The sequence below is a fragment of the Argopecten irradians genome, chromosome 1 (assembly GCF_041381155.1).
Source record: "Argopecten irradians isolate NY chromosome 1, Ai_NY, whole genome shotgun sequence".
Lineage (NCBI taxonomy): Eukaryota > Metazoa > Mollusca > Bivalvia > Pectinida > Pectinidae > Argopecten > Argopecten irradians.
The window spans coordinates 33,057,378-33,075,708 of record NC_091134.1 but is presented as its reverse complement, the minus strand read 5'-3'; the positions used below and the strand labels follow the sequence as shown (position 1 = coordinate 33,075,708).

Here is an 18,331-nt window from a genome sequence, read left to right as displayed (position 1 = left end):
CTGTACATGAAATTTGAGACAGATCCCTGTAGTACTTTCTGAGAAATAGTAGTAACAAGCTTTTACTATCAAAATCCAAAATGGCGTCCTGTCGGCCATCTTATTCACCAATCGGTCCCAAAATGCAATATGCACAACTGGGTCCCTAGGGGAACCTGTACATGAAATTTGAGAAGATTCCCTTTGGTACTTTCTGAGAAATAGCGGTAACAATCTCTAACTATCAAAATCCAAGATGGTGGCCTATCGGCCATCTTGTTAATTAGTTAGATTGGTCCCAAAACGCAATATGCACAACTAGACCCCTAGGGGAACCTACATGTGAAATTTGAGAGAGATCTCTTCAGTACTTTCTGAGAAATAGCGGAAACAAACTTTAACTATCAAAGTCCAAGATGGCTGTCTGGCGGCCATTTTGTTGAACGATTGGTCCCAAAATGCAAAAAATAATGCACAACTAGGGCCTTAGGGGAATCTACATAAGAAATTTGAGAAAGATCCCTTAAAGACTTTCTGAGAAATAGTGGTAACAAGAATTGTTAATGGACGGAAGGACGGACCACGGACCACGGACGAAAAGCGATTTGAATAGCCCACCATCTGATGTGTACAGAAAGAGGAGCAGAGGTCTTCGGTACTAGTTCTAATTATAGCTATATAGCTACAGAAACCTGTCATATGTCTTATAAAAAGCCCTTCTCCATAAAACTGACCTTCGTTGCATTAAGAGGGCACACTAGCTTAAAGTATTTTTTATGTTAATTTTAAGCTATTATGCAATGAACAAATGGAGATTTTAAGATAGATGTCAATAATTTAATATTCCTGTACATACTCATTGTAATATTTTAATTTCTGATTTTCCTGATTGTAGTACTGATGATGAACTATCTGAATGTTTTAATTCCTTTCCACACACATATGACAGTGGTGGAAGAGTGGTTAAGATGTTTCGATATATTACCACAAGTCCACCACACCAAGCTCTAAGCCTTGAGTTTGAATCCCATGTGGGGCAGTTGCCAGGTATTGACAGCCGGCCATTGTAGGTGGTTTTTCTCTGGGTACTCTAGCTGGCTTTCCTCCACCAACAAACCTGGCAAGTCCTTACATGACCCTGACTGTTGATAGGACGTTAAACTAATAATACCAAAACCATCCTTTCCACACATGAAATATCTGCATTTATTCCTTTCCACATCAGAAATATCTTAATGTCTGAATTCCATTCTACACAAGAAATATCTTAATGTCTTAATTCCTTTCCACACAAGAAATATCTGAATATTTAATTCCTTTCCACACATGAAATATCTTTATGTCTTAATTCCTTTCCACACGTAAAATCTCAAGGTTAATGCATGCTGACGGCTTCAGCTGCCCCAGATGCAGATGCCAAGCTGGAGGTCGAAAGTTGATGATTAAGAGGTCTTGTTTTCCTATCTTCCATGTTGGTGGGAGTAGAACACACAATTCATACTTTCTCTTGTACTGATGCATGACATTCCATTCCAATGTTTACACCATTACGTTTTCATTATCACCAATTATGATGTGGGTATAATACCGTATTTAAGGCTATCAATGACAAGATTCATTGGATTGATTTGCATATAATCCCTCCGTGATACCACAATAAACATCATGTCCATTTTTCTTTATCATAGTCTACCCAGTTGGACATATTATATGTATCCATAGTGGTCTTATTTTACTTCAGGGTGGGCCTTTACACATACAGAAATACTTTATTTTAATCTCTTTGACTTAATTTAAGTATTATAACTTGAAGACTCCAATACTGTATAAACATACTTATTTTTAGCGGTAGTTTTATTTTAGCACTTTTCGCGCTGTCTTTGAAGTGCTGATTCATGTACAGCGCTAAATTTTGTAAAAGGGTATTTTTGTTATTGAACCACCAAATTACGTTAATTTATGTCTGCACTAATAAATCATAATTTACATTTTTTCGCATTTGCTCTAAAATTTAACTGCGCTTAAATTAGTACTATTTACAGTTATTCAAAGGCGAAGCACACTGTTGGTTTCTGAGTCAACTCAAATAACGTATTCGACCCAATTAGCGCCCATGTCCCTATGAACACCCCTCCCCCATTGAGGCCTCGATTTCAATTGCCCACACATAAAGAAAGACCAAAACTACACATAACTGTATAGATTTACAATAATTAAGTCTTATTAGCACCTTTTCCATTTTTTAAACGCCCTGGGCGCTTATTGGGTCGAATACGGTATATATACTAGTGCACTAAACTGAATACTCAGATAACTGTTATCATGGCTCTACCAACTTTGAGTTAGCTTACAGTATAACAAAGTTTGACTGTATACATATACCTTTGCGAGATAGATCACTTTAATGAAACCATATGAAAGATATCATTATCGTTTGTACTCTAGACCAAAAATACCATACATCATTGTCAGATTCTCTACTTATAAACAATGTAAAACACATGTACATGTTCTTTATAATAGTCCTGAATGATACCATACCATATACAAGCTTTTGTCGCAGCTAATAAGCAATCCTAATGCCATGCAGTTATGAGACTTGAAGTGATTGACTTCAAGTAATTAATTTCAATTTTGCAAATATGGAGTACTATCCTTATTTATGATAATTTCTTCTGTATAAAATAGCTTGGGAAATCAATTTTAAATTGTGCACTAAATCTCTTTCCTACACTACTATCTCAAGCTCCCAATCGAGCTCATCACCACCCTACAAATTTAAAAAGAAAGTTTATAGACTTTTGCAATGTCATAGAGAATATATATATATATAAGATAATATCTTTAGCACAGTTTCATTCCAGTAGTGACTTTTATATTCTCAGGGACTCTTATGTATGAAATTTGGGGGGGGGGGGGGGTCTATGTATATTGAAATACTGCAGATTTTGCATATTAAAGATATAATCTATATTGCAATGATTTCATTTCACTTTGACATATTTCTCATGTCAATATGCTAATTTCCTGTTATATTCCATTTTACATGTTTCGCATGAAGTCCCTGGAACTCCCATCGTAGCATTTCAAAGAAGCAACAGTTTTGCATGGACGGAGGCATAGATAATCTGGGTGAGAGAAACCCAGGTGGTGTTATCAATTCAAGCTACCCAGTATACATATATACAGGAGATATATGGATGTGACAGGATTACTTCACTGAACAAATTTCTTTACAAGTGTAAGAGAATATCTAAAGAAAGAGATGCCATACTGTATTCACCAAGCAACTGTAACTAAACGCCAACTATCACTATCCGTACAGTATATAATCAAGTACCTGGCAGGGCTACACCTCATACAATACTTACACCCCGGTTTAAAAAAGATTGATCAATGAACTTCACAATAGTATAGACACCTTTTACTGGACAAAACATTCAAGCTTCAAAAATAGCAATGACCTTCACATTCATATTCATCACTGTCAACACTATTCTAATTATTATGCGAAGCATATATCAAATATCACTCTAAAATTAGTTTCATAATTATTTGACACCATTTCGAGAAGAAAATAAAAAATCCTCCACTACCTGAACAAAGACCTACGATTAATGTATTTTCACTGATAAAAAATATGAGTGGAAATAAAACTTTCTGACAGCTGAGACACATATTAAACTTCAAACGACAGACCTATATAAGTTTACTGTGCATGACAAACCACATAATCCCTACTTCCTTAAATATTAATGAACATCTAGGTGGCCTGAATAGCTTATGTACCTGTGTGGAGACAATGTGAGACAACTAGCAGCCATAACATAAATATACAGGTGTATCAACATTTTGTTGTGATGACTCCTTCATTAATACATGTATAGGTATGAGGACAAAAGATTTATTGTTTTTGCCAGTAAAATCTAACATTCTTATATTTATATATATATATTTTTATTAATATACTGTGGGAAATTAATTCTGACATATATTTACTACAGTGGGGTAATTAATCAGATATCAATAAACATGAAGATATTAAGAACATAAACTTCCCAATTTGTTCATATGACACATCTATGGAGATTTGTGAATTGGCATGCTTCATATGTGATGATAATAAGTATCAAGGGACTTTGGGTGTGGCGTTGGGTTGGAGAGGGATCAATATGAAAATATAAAGAACATAATATTTCCATTTTTTTCAAATCTATGGAGATTTTGCATCTTTATATATATATATATTTATAGATGTGATAACATTACAAGTATTAGGGGAATTTGGATTTTTGGGGTGGGATTTGTTGGGGAGGGGAAGGACCAATGTTTATACCCTCCCTATCTAAATCTGCACTTGATGACATATGTACACTATACTAGGGTCTATCTTGCAACTTCTGTATTTATTTAGTGTCAACATACGGGTTCCAAGATTCTGACATACATGATTCCCTTCACACCATATAAGGTGTGTTCAAAAATTATAGCTTTAAAAACTTAACTTGTAAATAAAGTTGGACAATACACAAATGATGATCTAAGTATTTTGGATAAAATTAACTAGCTACCCCAACAGGGCAACTCCAAGCGTGACAAGGTATGCCAACCTGTAAAGTACATCCAGGATTCCTGATTCAACCCACTTCATTTCCTTTACATATAAAATGTAACATGTGTTACTAATTTTATCAAACATGCTTCCTCTGTTACAGATTGCATGGGCCTATGTGGGAACTCTGTAGGATAAAACTTCTGATTACCATTCCACAGAACTTACGTTTAACACTGCAAAATTATTTAAGGGGCTCACAGATTAGAATGGATCACACGATTACCTGTATATTTGAGGTACCTGGTAATATCATAATTAATCATCGCACACATGTTTGTGCTAATGTTTGAAATGATAAGAATCTATTAAGTATGTTTGTATAAATCATAATCTACAGAAAGGACACTGTGTTTTGTTTTATTACTTATATGATTACTATACATATGACAATTATACATTGTATGATAGTCAGGATTAATTTGAATTATAAATAAAGATCTTTACGGACTGCAATGTATTTTTTTTTTCATGAATTTATAATTTATCAACATTACGTATAGTACATTTTATAATATAATTATATAGCCCTCTGAAAAATTCTCAAACCATTGTTTAAATTACTGAATAATCGCATTCATAATACAGTCTTGTATCTTATGCATTATAATAAATAGTAACATCTTGTTAACATGTGCTACTTTGTAGTATATTTAAGAAGTAGAATTTTAATTATTGCAACATACGACATTTATGCATATAATTAATCTATGCATATATGTACATGCATGTATACTATAATATCACATTATATTATGAACATGAAAACTTGTGTTTAGGCTGTACAAATATTAATTCTATTTCGATCATTTCAATATAAAGGGATAAAGAAATTTATAAGGCTACACAACTTTTAATCAATACATTTCCAAAAACCCTGGAGGACAATTTTTCTTAAAGAATGTAAATTTAGCTTCAAAGTTATCTTTAGAAAAGAGCCAACGATCTGCTTCAAGCTATCAATTGGTTTTCAATATATTGTTGTGATTACTTATATTCTACGGACTCAAGTTACTCGACACCATAAAACTAGCTTCAGTGAAGATTTACTCTTGACTTTGTCCTTCGCTCTGTAAACATGTACACATACCTGTGTTACAGCATGACTAGAGACAGCATGTGACACACAACCTATTTACTTAACCCAGCTATAGAATTCACAACAAGCTGTCTTCTCAGACAAAACCCAAACACACTAGCTGGTAAAAGACAGAATATCAAAATTAAAATGGTTTCTCAGACCCCGACACAAAGCTGGTGTTTAGCATACAAGGTGGTTGTGAGTGGCACACACTAACTACACAGGCTTGCTATTGGAGATCTCTAGATAAAATATCCATGTTGTTGCTATCAGGGCTACTGCAGGCCATGTACTAGGCTACCAGTAAAAGCCTCCTTTGTGTGAGACTTTCAGCAGACGTGTAAGGTTAAATTCCATGCTGATCATTGTGTCAAATCACCAGATAATAATTTGTCAATTAAATATGTACTACAAATGTTTTACCTGTTTCTTGTTAAGATATCCTGGATGGAAACCGGGAGGCCACCAATCTTCCTCAAATATGGTATGCTTGTATGCACATGTGTGTATGTGTGTGGGGCTGTGTTTACAACTACACTATAAGGAGGGATAACTCTTACTGATCCACAATAGTCACAGGCTAATAAGCCATAAGCCTTATTAACATTTTTATGTAAATCTATTGATCACTAAGAAAATATTTAGGAATGCATGATCAAGAAAGTATATTCCAGTTTACGAGTAAATGAAAGGTTTTGTTATAATTATCAGAAAAGTATTGAAACTAAGCTCAATTGAAATTCTGCTAGAAAGTTATAATAACGCATGTGTAATGATATTTATATATGGAAACAAGAGCCCCACAGGGCCTAAATCACTCACTTGGTTTGGATTTTTAAAAAAAAAAAGAGTGAAGACTAATCTGGTTCGGATTTCTTGAAAAAAAGGTGCAGATTACAAAGTCAAAACTTAAGTTTTTCTCCTTATGTTACTTCAAATTTTCAACTTTGGATTCAATTAAAATGAAGTTGTTTCTCCCATAAAAAGAAATTTAATGTAGTTCATTTTTTCTTATTTGCCCACTACCTTTCTGCCTTTACCTTACCACACGTACTTTGACTATTACTGCGCCAGACAGCAAAACGGCAAAATGAATCTCCACTGCAAACATGGATTACCCGGGGCATCTTGGATTTGTTTGGTGAACAAATGAACAAAAAATAACCTCATCTAAGTCAACAATATACATTTTATGTGATCAATTACAATAATCTTTAAGAAACTTTAATTATTTTGTACATGAAAGGTAAGGTATGCCTTTACACTTATTCTTAAATCAAGTTGATATTCATACAAGTAATATCAATAAAATAGATAAAAAGTTTAGCCCATTTGTGGTACATGAAAGGATAAGGAGTGACTTTCTTTAGTACTTAAGTACCATACAAAGTAGGAGTGACTCAAGTTGATATAAGTACCATACAAAGTAGGAGTGACTTTCTGAGAAGAAAGCTATGATACAACCTAAGTACCATACAAAGTAGGAGTGACTTTCTGAGAAGAAAGCTATGATACAACCTAAGTACCATACAAAGTAGGAGTGACTTTCTGAGAAGAAAAGAAAGCTATGATACAACCTAAGTACCATACAAAGTAGGAGTGACTTTCTGAGAAGAAAGCTATGATACAACCTAAGTACCATACAAAGTAGGAGTGACTTTCTGAGAAGAAAGCTATGATACAACCTAAGTACCATACAAAGTAGGATACAACCTAAGTACCATACAAAGTAGGAGTGACTTTCTGAGAAGAAAGCTATGATACAACCTAAGTACTTTACTTAAAGTATGCATATCCCTTACTTGTCACTAGCTACAATTTTTCCTTTAAATTTAACACTGAAAAATGTCATTTGACTCAATTTTTAACAGGGAGTAGAGCAAGGTTTATATATAAGAATTAAACATCTTTCAGTTGGCATTCATAGCCAATATAAATGCCAACTTAAAGACGTTCAATGCTTATAATTTACAATGAGTCCCAAAGGATTTTGCATTGATCTATATTGAATCATTCATTCCTTATCATCATGGATGGAACAGCCATTTGAACAGCCGTTTTCCTTGATCTCTGGCATGACAATTGTGACTTCACAATGATAATGACGTCATAAGTACTCGAAGTTCATAAACAATATATTTACATTTTTATTGTTTCATCACAATATGCAGGGTTCTCGTTAAAAACCGTGTATTTCCTTGTTTACAACCGACTAAGGTTTACTATAATAAGTCAATCAAATTTTATTTTAACTATATTTCTTGTTTAACGTTTGTCATTTGCAAAACAAAAAGGCTGACCGGAAGCTAAGACGGAAGCTTGAAAACACGACGTTGTGCAACGACTTTGTCATCCAGCTGTTCATTTAATCTTATTTCTCGTAGTATATGGGTGTCATAATTTAAAATATATTAATATAGTAACCTTTCAATAATTTTTATTTTCATATATAATTCTAATGTAAATATATGGATTTAATGTATTTTTCTAATTTTTTATAGCGCCTATAAATAGAAGAAGCTATCTAAATATCTTCCGAGGAGCGCTAACGCACTCCACGGGATATGTAGGTAGCTTCTGCCATTCATATAGCCGCTATATGAAAATTAGAAAAATACATTCAATCTCAATATGAATGCAAACTGAGCTTGTTAAGGTTACATAGTGGGACTGAAGTGAATGTAAGTATACATCTATATCATCATCACATATATTATAATAATTAAAAAATGTAAATATCCATTTACTTACCGTAGTCACCATATATAATTAGGTATAATGTCAAATTTAAGTTCACCATAATATAACTTGATCAGTAAAATGGATCATTATTCTTCTAAACAAATTGCTCATTAAGTTGCATAGAATATGATGTGGACTTTATTGTGCGTTTTACTAACACAACATACATAGAATATTAAATGATGGATCAGCCTTGATATGTTATAAAAATTAATTTTGTCCATAGATCAATTAAATTAATACACAATTGGTATATGAGTTTAAATGTCGTTTTGAATGTATAGTACCATATATAGTTATGTGTTGGCATGCATTATTTTATATTTATCAGTATTTGTACTTTATTGTTCCGTCCATCGTGATCATATATTTACAGTTATGTGAATGCTGTCTTTGAAATAATGACCACAAGTTTACCAATATTGGTGTTTTGTTTGACTCGATCAGACAAGTATTTGTCGAGAAAAACAGTTTTTATTCCCGGTTCATAACTTCATAGGCGTCTCACGTGGTGCTTAGTAATGTAAAGAGACAGTGATGAATCCTTCTCATTATTATCATAAATCCTTTGGTGATGTCAATTTGATTTGAACTTCTCTTTTACGCAGCTAATTATAACGTGTCTGTTGGCTCATTCGGTAAAGCCATATACGTTGGTTCACACCGAAGACTCGAGTTTGCTTTTGGTGTGAGCACTCAACAATGTGTTTTGTCTTGTTCTTCTACACTATTAATTCATGATCACGATTGCAATGCCATAACATTTCTAATTCGTTTGGAATTCATATTGCTGTCTTTCTGTTTTTTTATTCAACCGATATTGTAAAATCAATTATTTTTCATATGGGAAAGTTTCAACGTAATTACACATTAGGCCTATCCGCCTACAAAGATATAAACCCATACTCCTTAGTAGGCCTTACACACCCTGTGATCTTATTTATTTTTTAAGCTTTAGCAACGGAATATCCCTATATTTATGCCATTCTTTGCGCTACCTTAAACACCATATAGTGAATACGATAAATACTTACCTCGCCGCTTTCTTAAATAACAATGTTATTAGCAATCTGTAAATGCAGTCGTCAGCATACGGTTTGTCCGTCTTGCAGACATTACAAGCGCCCTCTTCCGTGAAGTAAACACTGGGGTCTCTTGAAAGCTTGACAGATATGGACCAAAAACAACTGAAACATTAATTATCTATTAATAAGAAAACAAAGCACTAAATTTTGCTGCATTTTGGTTTGTTTAGTTTATATTAATAATAATTAACGTTGCCGAAAGCATCACCTATGCTATCCAAATGTCAATAAAGATGAATATTAACATAATTTATCTTAACACAGTAGACCAAGGGAAACAACTCCCACAAATATCACAACCAGGAAAATTATTTTGGTTTGAACTTTTTTGACGAAAAAAAATTATGCAAACATGAAAGAAAATATAGTGTATTTGTTTATAAATTATTTGGAGACATACCACTGTAAATTTTATTTTTCATAATTATCTCCAAAACTTCAATCAGTAAGCTCATGAAATGCTGACTGAGAATCACTGAAACGCGTTTATTTCACCAGGCGTATTTACTTCATTTATGTTATTAGCCATTAATAATGCAAAAATGTTATCCTTAAAACGTTAAGTTTATTACCAAATAAACAAATTATAGAAATAATAGATCAGACGCAAGAGCGAGGACAGAATAAGTCGAACCACTTATTAAAACATGGCTGCGTGATTTTTGTGATATTTCGAAAGGTTTGATGGAGAAATTGAAGTCTTATGGTACAGGTGGGGAAATCTATAATTGGATTAAACCAATTTGCTCGATAGCCAACAGAGGGTATTTATGAATAATCTTCATGTCATTTACCTGTAAGTTAAACTTCAGCAGGTGTTCCCCAAGGATCTACTCTTGGCCCTCTTTTATCTTTGATATATATTATGATATTCAGACATTCTCGAATCAGTTAGACTTTGTATGTAATTATCTGTTAAAACTTCATTATAGATCTGGGCCCAGTTTCATGAACATTCCTTAGCTTTAAGGAATATTTTACTTAAATTTCCCCATAGAAAAGCATTACAAAAGTTGAGAAAAAACTCTTAATTTAAGGAACCTTTTTTTAAATCTATTGAATGCTTTCCTATGGAGAATTTAAAGTTAAGTGAGGAATGATCATGAAACTGGGCGAATTGTTGAACGTGTTGTCTAAAACCTGTTTAGGTGAAAATAATGAAAATATCGTTTTAGAATTATTTGAGCTATGGCATTAGAACCAGAAGAAGGAGTACAAATATATGACATATCTGCATTTATCTAAAAAAAAAGAGAGAATATAAACATCAAACAAGAGGCCCAGAGGGCCTGTATCGCTCACCTGGTTTTTTGTTAGTAATTATCACAAGACTCAGACAATTAGAAAAATAAGCAAAATTGACTCCCAAAGTTTAATTTTGAATCACAACCATACAATGATGCTATTGATACCATACAAATATGCTATCCAATACATAGGTTCAGAGACAAAGTAATTTATATGAAAATAGTAGCCTAATTGACCTTTTGACCTCGCATCTATTGCCGTCTAAGGCCCCGGGGGTCAGCCCTATCATTTGTACAATTTCAAATCCCAACCTTATAAGGATGCTACCATTGCATTATAAGTGCTCTTCCATTCTTAGTTGCAGAGAAGAAGTCGTTTATATGGAAATAGCTAAATTGACCCCTTTTGACCCCACCCTTCAGGCCCCCGGGGGGTCAGCCCCATCATTTGCAAAATTTTGAATTCAAACCCTATAAGGATGTAACCATTGCATTATGAGCGTAATCCCATGTTAAGTTGCAGAGAAAAAGTTATTTATATGGAAATTGACCACTTTTGACCCCGCCCCTCAGGCCCCCGGGGGGTCAGCCCTATCATTTGCACAATTTTGAATTCCCACACTATAAGGATACTACCATTGTATTATGGGTGCTATAACGTGCTTAGTTTCAGAGAAGAAGTCGTTTATATGGAAATAGCCAAATTGGCCCCTTTTGACCCCGCCCCTCAGGCCCCCTGGGGGTCAGCCCCATCATTTGTACAATTTTGAATCCCCATCCTATAAGGATGCTACCATTGCATTATGGGTGCTATCCCATGCTTGGTTTCAGAGAAGAAGTCGTTTATATGGAAATAGCCAAATTGAACACTTTTGACCCCGCCCCTCAGGCCCCCCGGGGGTCAGCCACATCATTTGTACAATTTTGAATCCCCAACCTATAAAGATACTACCATTGTATTATGAGTGCTATCTCATGCTTAGTTTCAGAGAAGAATTCGTTTATATGGAAATAGCCAAATTGAACCCTTTTGACCCCTCCCCTCAGGCCCCCGGGGGGTCAGCCACATCATTTGTACAATTTTTAATCCCTACCCTATAACGATACTACCATTGCATTATGAGTGCTATCTCATGCTTAGTTTCAGAGAAGAAGTCGTTTATATGGAAATAGCCAAATTGACCCCATTTGACCCCGCCCCTCAGGCCCCCGGGGGGTCAGCCCCATCATTTGTACAATTTTGAATCCCCACCCTATAAGGATGCTACCATTGCATTATGGGTGCTATCCCATGCTTGGTTTCAGAGAAGAAGTCGTTTATATGGAAATAGCCAAATGGACCCCATTTGACCCCCGCCCCTCAGGCCCCCGGGGGGTCAGCCCCATCATTTGTACAATTTTGAATCCCTACCCTATAAGGATGCTACCATTGCATTATGGGTGCTATCCCATGCTTGGTTTCAGAGAAGAAGTCGTTTATATGGAAATAGCCAAATTGACCCCTTTTGGCCCCGCCCCTCAGGCCCCTGGGGGATCAGCCCCATCATTTGTACCATTTTCAGTTAGTAGCCCATAAGGATGCTACCAGCCAAATTTTGTTGAAATCCGACCAGCGGTTATGGAGAAGAAGTCGATTGTTGACGGACGGACGGACGGACGGACGACGGACGACGGACGACGGACGACGGACGACGGACGCCACGGTATGGCATAAGCTCACCTTGGTCCTTCGGACCAGGTGAGCTAATGACGAAAACAGCGATTACAAATTAAAAGCAGTGAACAAGAGTACAACATTATATATCACGACGACAATTGTATAACGTCATAATAGATGAAAACCTTAAACCCCACTTATAACGTCATATACATTGTTCTGGGTTCTGTCCACTGGTCGAGACACACCAAAGTCTATAAAAGTGGTAGTTTCTGCTCCTGCTTAGCGCTCAGCATAACGGGAATGGGACGACTGGTTTGCCCGTTGTCAGTATAATGTGACCGGGTGGGGTGTGTTGCTTGGTGTCTTCGGCGGCATGCTTCAGTGATATAGCACTACAAAAAGGGCAACAGTTCCACTATACAAGAAGACACAACACGAATATACCGCAGTCTCCCAAAACACGCACCTTGCACAACATACACGCAACACACCGCATACATGGGAGGCCGTCCTTACATGACCATAGCTTTTAATAGGACGTTAATTAATCAAACAAACAAACAATCATATACATTGTACAGTATACCAGATGCTATGCCGGTTAGCAATGGCGATGGCGGAGATGATTAGTCTCTCCCCTAATATTGATATTTTGTTTTAAATCTTTTTACCACGATGGATATAAGATTATCCATAATACTCGTGGTAATGCTGAGTGCCATTCACCGAGGTCCTGCTACCTACACGGACCTCATGTGGTAAGTTTTCATTGATTTTCCTGAATACGTGTTCCTGCATATTTGCGCTCATTTTTCATTCTACACGAACATTTTTTGCCTTTATACAATACATCGAATAACTGAAAGTTTAAAATCATCAAAAGATATCAATCTTTCCACGAGAAGAATTGCTTAGAAAGGCAAACACTCTCATAGTTTGGTGAATGATTCTAATATTTACAATACAGGAAAAATAAGAATATAATTCATCTCTTTTTTTTTCTTTTTTTTTTGCACTATTTACTGTGCAGTGTGGAGCACGAAACAGGACAGTTTGAAAAGCTGTTTCACTTCTTTGATGGAGAAATCGAGAGATGTCCAAGGTAACCCGATATTTTATGGGTAAGCATTTAATATTTTGATAATGATCGAATATTCTAATAATAGTCATGTCAACGAGATAAGAAAACACGTTTTTAAGCGCAATATCATATTGTTACTGCTGTTTTTATTCGTACACATGATATTTATTGTCAATAATAGTATTTTCTAATGCTGGCGGTAAAACAGAAACATACATATATGTTGTGAAAGCCTGGAGTGATAGGAGAACGGAAACATGGCACAGGACGTGATAGACATTTGAAACAGCAGAAAACATCGAAACTGTTTAAATTTCTGCTATCAGTGTTGGAAAATATATTATTCTAGTAAATGAAAAAGAATGATAACGAAACGTCGTCCCCTTTCTCTCTCTATATCTCTTACACATACAGGGACCTGGCACGAGATTTTTTAACCAACAGTATACATATATATATATATATATTATAGTATCTATATTATACATATGTATACAATACATATATAATTTCAGCAAATGGTGAACGAAGTGCTTCGTAACATCCTCTGCATCCTGATCACCTTACTCCTGGGTCACGCTCCACTGCCAGAAGAGATGGATAGCCATGTTTACCAAGTTCCAGAAATGGAGAACCCGTAAGTAATGTCCATAACTCACATTATTTTCAAACTTGAAATTCTAATAGAAGATTTGATACAATTAACATCTTTGCTCTGCGAAATCCTTTTACATGTATACAAATTAGATCTGACAAAAGTAATTTTTTGTACAGGCCCTAGATTCTGCCGCTATTGTGGTACTACTCCATGTCAGGTGAAGAAAAGATCTCTGTGGAAGACCCTTGTCCGTGGAAAAGGGACGAAGCCAACTTCAAGGAGCGTTCAAACGCAATGATGCTATTCCAATATGGTCTGAAGCTGTCCGTAGTCCTTACCAAAGAACTGCCCCGAGATGACCTCTACTGGCAAAGTCAATTCTGTGACAAATTTGAGGAGAAACACATGGTACTATTTCCTCTCTGTATCCAGCGCCAAATCAACTACTGGTTTCCTGTCCCTCGCTAGATGATGGGGAGGAAGGAGGGAGGGGAGGGATAGTAGAAAGAGGAGGAGATGATGATGATGATGATGAGGAGGAGGAGGAGGAGGAGGGGGAGTATGCGAATGGTGGCGATAATGATGATGATGATGATGGACAAGACGCAGTGGCGTAGGAAGATGAAACGTAATGGGGGGGCAAAGGTCCTCAATATTTTGTAACACCCCCCCCCCCCCCCCCCCCCGCCGCCGCACCTACAGGAGGAGATTAATTCAACTCCCAACCATATATGTTTTATGTACATTTTTCATATATCAGTAAATTTAATCCTTGTACACATTTGTAGACAGTGGGGTCGCTATAAAAGGATATTAACGAATACGCAAATTGGCCAGATTAGCGTGTGAGCGCCGAAGGCGCGAGATTTTAGTGTTTTAGGTGTCTGAGGGTGACCCCCGGAAAAAAATATAGTAATTTAGAATGGCTGAGATGAGTTTTACAATGTATTTTGATGATTTTGCGAGCGCCCGAAAGCGCGGGATTTTGGTGTTTGGGGGGTCCGGGGCCTCCTCTAGGAAAAATATTACGATTTAGAATAGCTTAAATGAGTTTTGATGAATTTGCGAGCGCCCGAAAGCGCGAGATTTTGGTGTTTGGGGGGGTCCGGGTGTCTACCCCGGAAAAAAAATTACGGTTTAGAATGGCTGAGATGAGTTTTACGATGTATTTTAATGATTATAAAGCGTTCTTAACATGGTAATTTTTCTATTTAAAGCATGGTAATTTTTTCTATTTAAAGCTGCTTGCATTTAGAAATGATAATTGTGTCGTCAAAACATTATGCAACACTACTCGATCTGAATACACCGGCTTCACACCATCGGCACATGGTTGTGTAACATAAAAAAATGAATTAATATTGTCTCGCTAAGACATAAACAAATTGATCTTTTAAGAGATTTTTTTAGGTAGTACATCAAATCCTGTGTATTGAATTTTGACTAGGCCTATTTAAGGTTTGACATTATGTGCTTGAACGTTTTAGGAAATACGCCGCGCAGCGGAAAATTTTCTAGAATGAAGTACGAAAAATGTGCAGGAGGACCCTTTTTTCTTTCAAATAAACATTTTTAGAAAATTTCAGTCGGCGAAAATGGGGGGCAAAAAGACATGTTTGCCCCCCGTCCTGGGGAACGGGGGGCAGTTGCCCCCCCCCCCCCCCCCCCCCCCCCCCCGCTTCCTACGCCCCTGAGACGAGAGTAGGGGAGGAGATGGCGGATAGCCATGGTGATGATGATTCTTATGCGGTGGGTGAGGGTTATCAAGTGGAGGCGAATGATAATGATGATGGTGGTGGTGGTGGGGGAGGTTCTGAGGAGAAGGAGGATGAAACGGATGGTGAGAAGAAGGAAGAGGAGGCGGCAGATGGTCAAGATGATGACTACGAGGAGGATTAGAGTAATGAAGTGGAGGAAGCGGACGATGATGATGATAGTTTTGGTGGGAAAGGTGGTGGTGGTGCTGCTGATGATAATGCTATTGACTATGATGAAGAGGATGGTGATGATGAGGAGAAGGAGGATGCAGCGTGTCATCTGTCTTTCTTACCTTTTCTTTAATTGTTGCATATTTTCCTATGAAACACCGTAATGATTTACGATCGATGATTTCTTATAAACAATGTATATCTGCTTTATGAGTAAATTATTTCTTTGTTTGTGCCATAACGTTCTTTCATCAAAATTAGATTAAATTATTGCCATAGACAACTTGAATTATGTTATTGATTCGAAGATCTCAAGTGGTACACTATAAACGATCATTTTGTTGTATACAGGAATATATATATTTATTCAGCATGCTTGAACATTGTACACATAAAATATTAATTCAGTTAAAGGCCCATTACCTTTCCGGAGCAAAATATAAAGGTTTCTTAAAAAACATTAATAACATCAGAAAATGCATACCGATGACCTAAAATAAGGTTACGACACCAAACATATGCAAGATTTCCTGCGTAATTTATGAAAACAGTGGAGTGTGAATTCGCTGTTTTGCCGTCTGGCGCAGTGATAGTCAACTACCGCGCGGTATTTAGGACGAAGGCGGGAAACATAATACGACCCGCGTTATGAAAATAAACATTTTATTTATTTTAATCAAAACGTTCAGAAGGTGATGGTGAATGTAGTATTAACGGTAAGTTAATAATTCTTAAGACTCTACAAAATAATCGATCTTGTTTTACATTCCCATTTTAAAAATTAAAAGCCGTTTCGGAAAGGTAGTGGGCCTTTAACGTGTTTGAAAAGCTTGCTACATTTTATATCCATCTACACGTACTTATAAATACTTACACTGAATTCTAAAAGATTGACGATTCAGGGATAGAAATGAACACCAACAAATAATCAATCCACACAAACATTTTTGGCGGGAATGTTATCACATCGTTGGTCAATTACATGGCGTTGTTGAGGTTTGACTTGCACCCTAAATTATTTCTCTTGATATAAAAAAAAGGCGAACTTCATAAAACTTTCCAAAAGAGAAGAATAAAGTTGATGTTTTATATTGAATGTTTAAGACATTACCATTTGTTTTCTTATTAATTTTATTATTTTCAAGAACACTATTTGTGCGGTGGTTGAAGCCTCTTATTAGGCCTATTTACCGCAAAGAAAGTCTGAAAGTTCGTGATAAACCGGTTGAACCCAGTTCGCGCTGGTCACTGAACAGTCATTCTACTGAAAGCCTAGGTATTTTCAACTTATTTGGTGAGAATGTTTTGTACATATCTAGTGCGAAACCGAAATACATACCGAAATATACAGATGCAGAAAGACGAGTTTAAGAACATTCCAGACGACAGTACTGCCCACGGTTACTTGAAGAGGCATTAATGTGTGCGACGGCGCTGCCACAGGTAAGTTGTTTCCCGCGTCTAACACAACTGCAGGGTTTTATTCATTATATATTAAGTTAAAATCAACATTAAAATAGATTAACGCCATGAAAACTGGTTATGAAAAAAATAAAATCCAATTTCTAACCAGTGAAAGTTTGTAAAAAACAAAATTAAATCTTTGTTGCCGTCTGCTCAACTAATGGCTACCAGAGAGGATGCCAACGGTGCAGAGGGAAAATACTGAAGAAAAAAAATCACTATATTTATATATCTAAGTGGTCTTGGGAGAGAAAAAATGCTGACTTGTGAAGTTTGAAGAGAAAAGAAATAGCTTTAGATAGATTTACTAAGACAGATGACGCAGAAAATCCTTATTCGAAGTGAAAGGCCACGCAAAACGCCTGGAGGGTGTGAACATCACTTCATTCGAGTTTGGAAAAGGGTCGACTCCAAAGTCAAACTTGAGATCTTTTGCAAAGAATGTGCGGATGTTTTTATTTCGAGGATCCTGTTTCCGCGATTGCTTCAGTGGCAAGCGATTTGTGTATCCCTGAGAAACGTTAGCAACCGCCCCGTTTTTGCAAGATAATATAAGATAAAATGCCCCTGTATGTAATATGATAGAAAATATTTGGAAAATCATTAAAATAAGTTTGTAAAGACGTCTTCAACGAAATTCAAAACCAGTTTATAAGGTAATTGTAATAGATTTACCATATGTACAAACTCCAACTTCGCTAGCCAAGGGTAATTCAGTAATTCTACCATAGTCGATACATTGGACCACAGAGATCTCGAAGACCAAATATTGAACTTTCACCAGTGGCCACAATGACATAACCATCGTCCGACAACACTTACAACAAAGTATGGCTATATGGCTGTACATTGCT

At 36.1% G+C, this 18,331-nt stretch overlaps 1 protein-coding gene and 1 pseudogene across 2 annotated transcripts in view; one reads left to right on the top strand and one right to left on the bottom strand.

Moving 5' to 3' along the window:
- LOC138324823 (uncharacterized) overlaps positions 1 to 9,553 on the bottom strand; it is a 59,900-nt gene extending 50,347 nt beyond the window's left edge. Inside the window, exon 1 of one of the 2 annotated variants that reach the window (XM_069270002.1) lies at positions 9,449 to 9,553. The gene's annotated coding sequence lies outside the window, so the exon portion shown is untranslated. Of the gene's footprint in view, positions 1 to 6,095; positions 6,171 to 9,448 lie in introns of those variants that run through there. The other variant, XM_069270009.1, reaches the window with a different exon arrangement.
- Positions 9,554 to 12,734: 3,181 nt separating this feature from the next.
- On the top strand, positions 12,735 to 15,287 carry LOC138310313 (uncharacterized; annotated as a pseudogene).
- Positions 15,288 to 18,331: the final 3,044 nt, after the last annotated feature.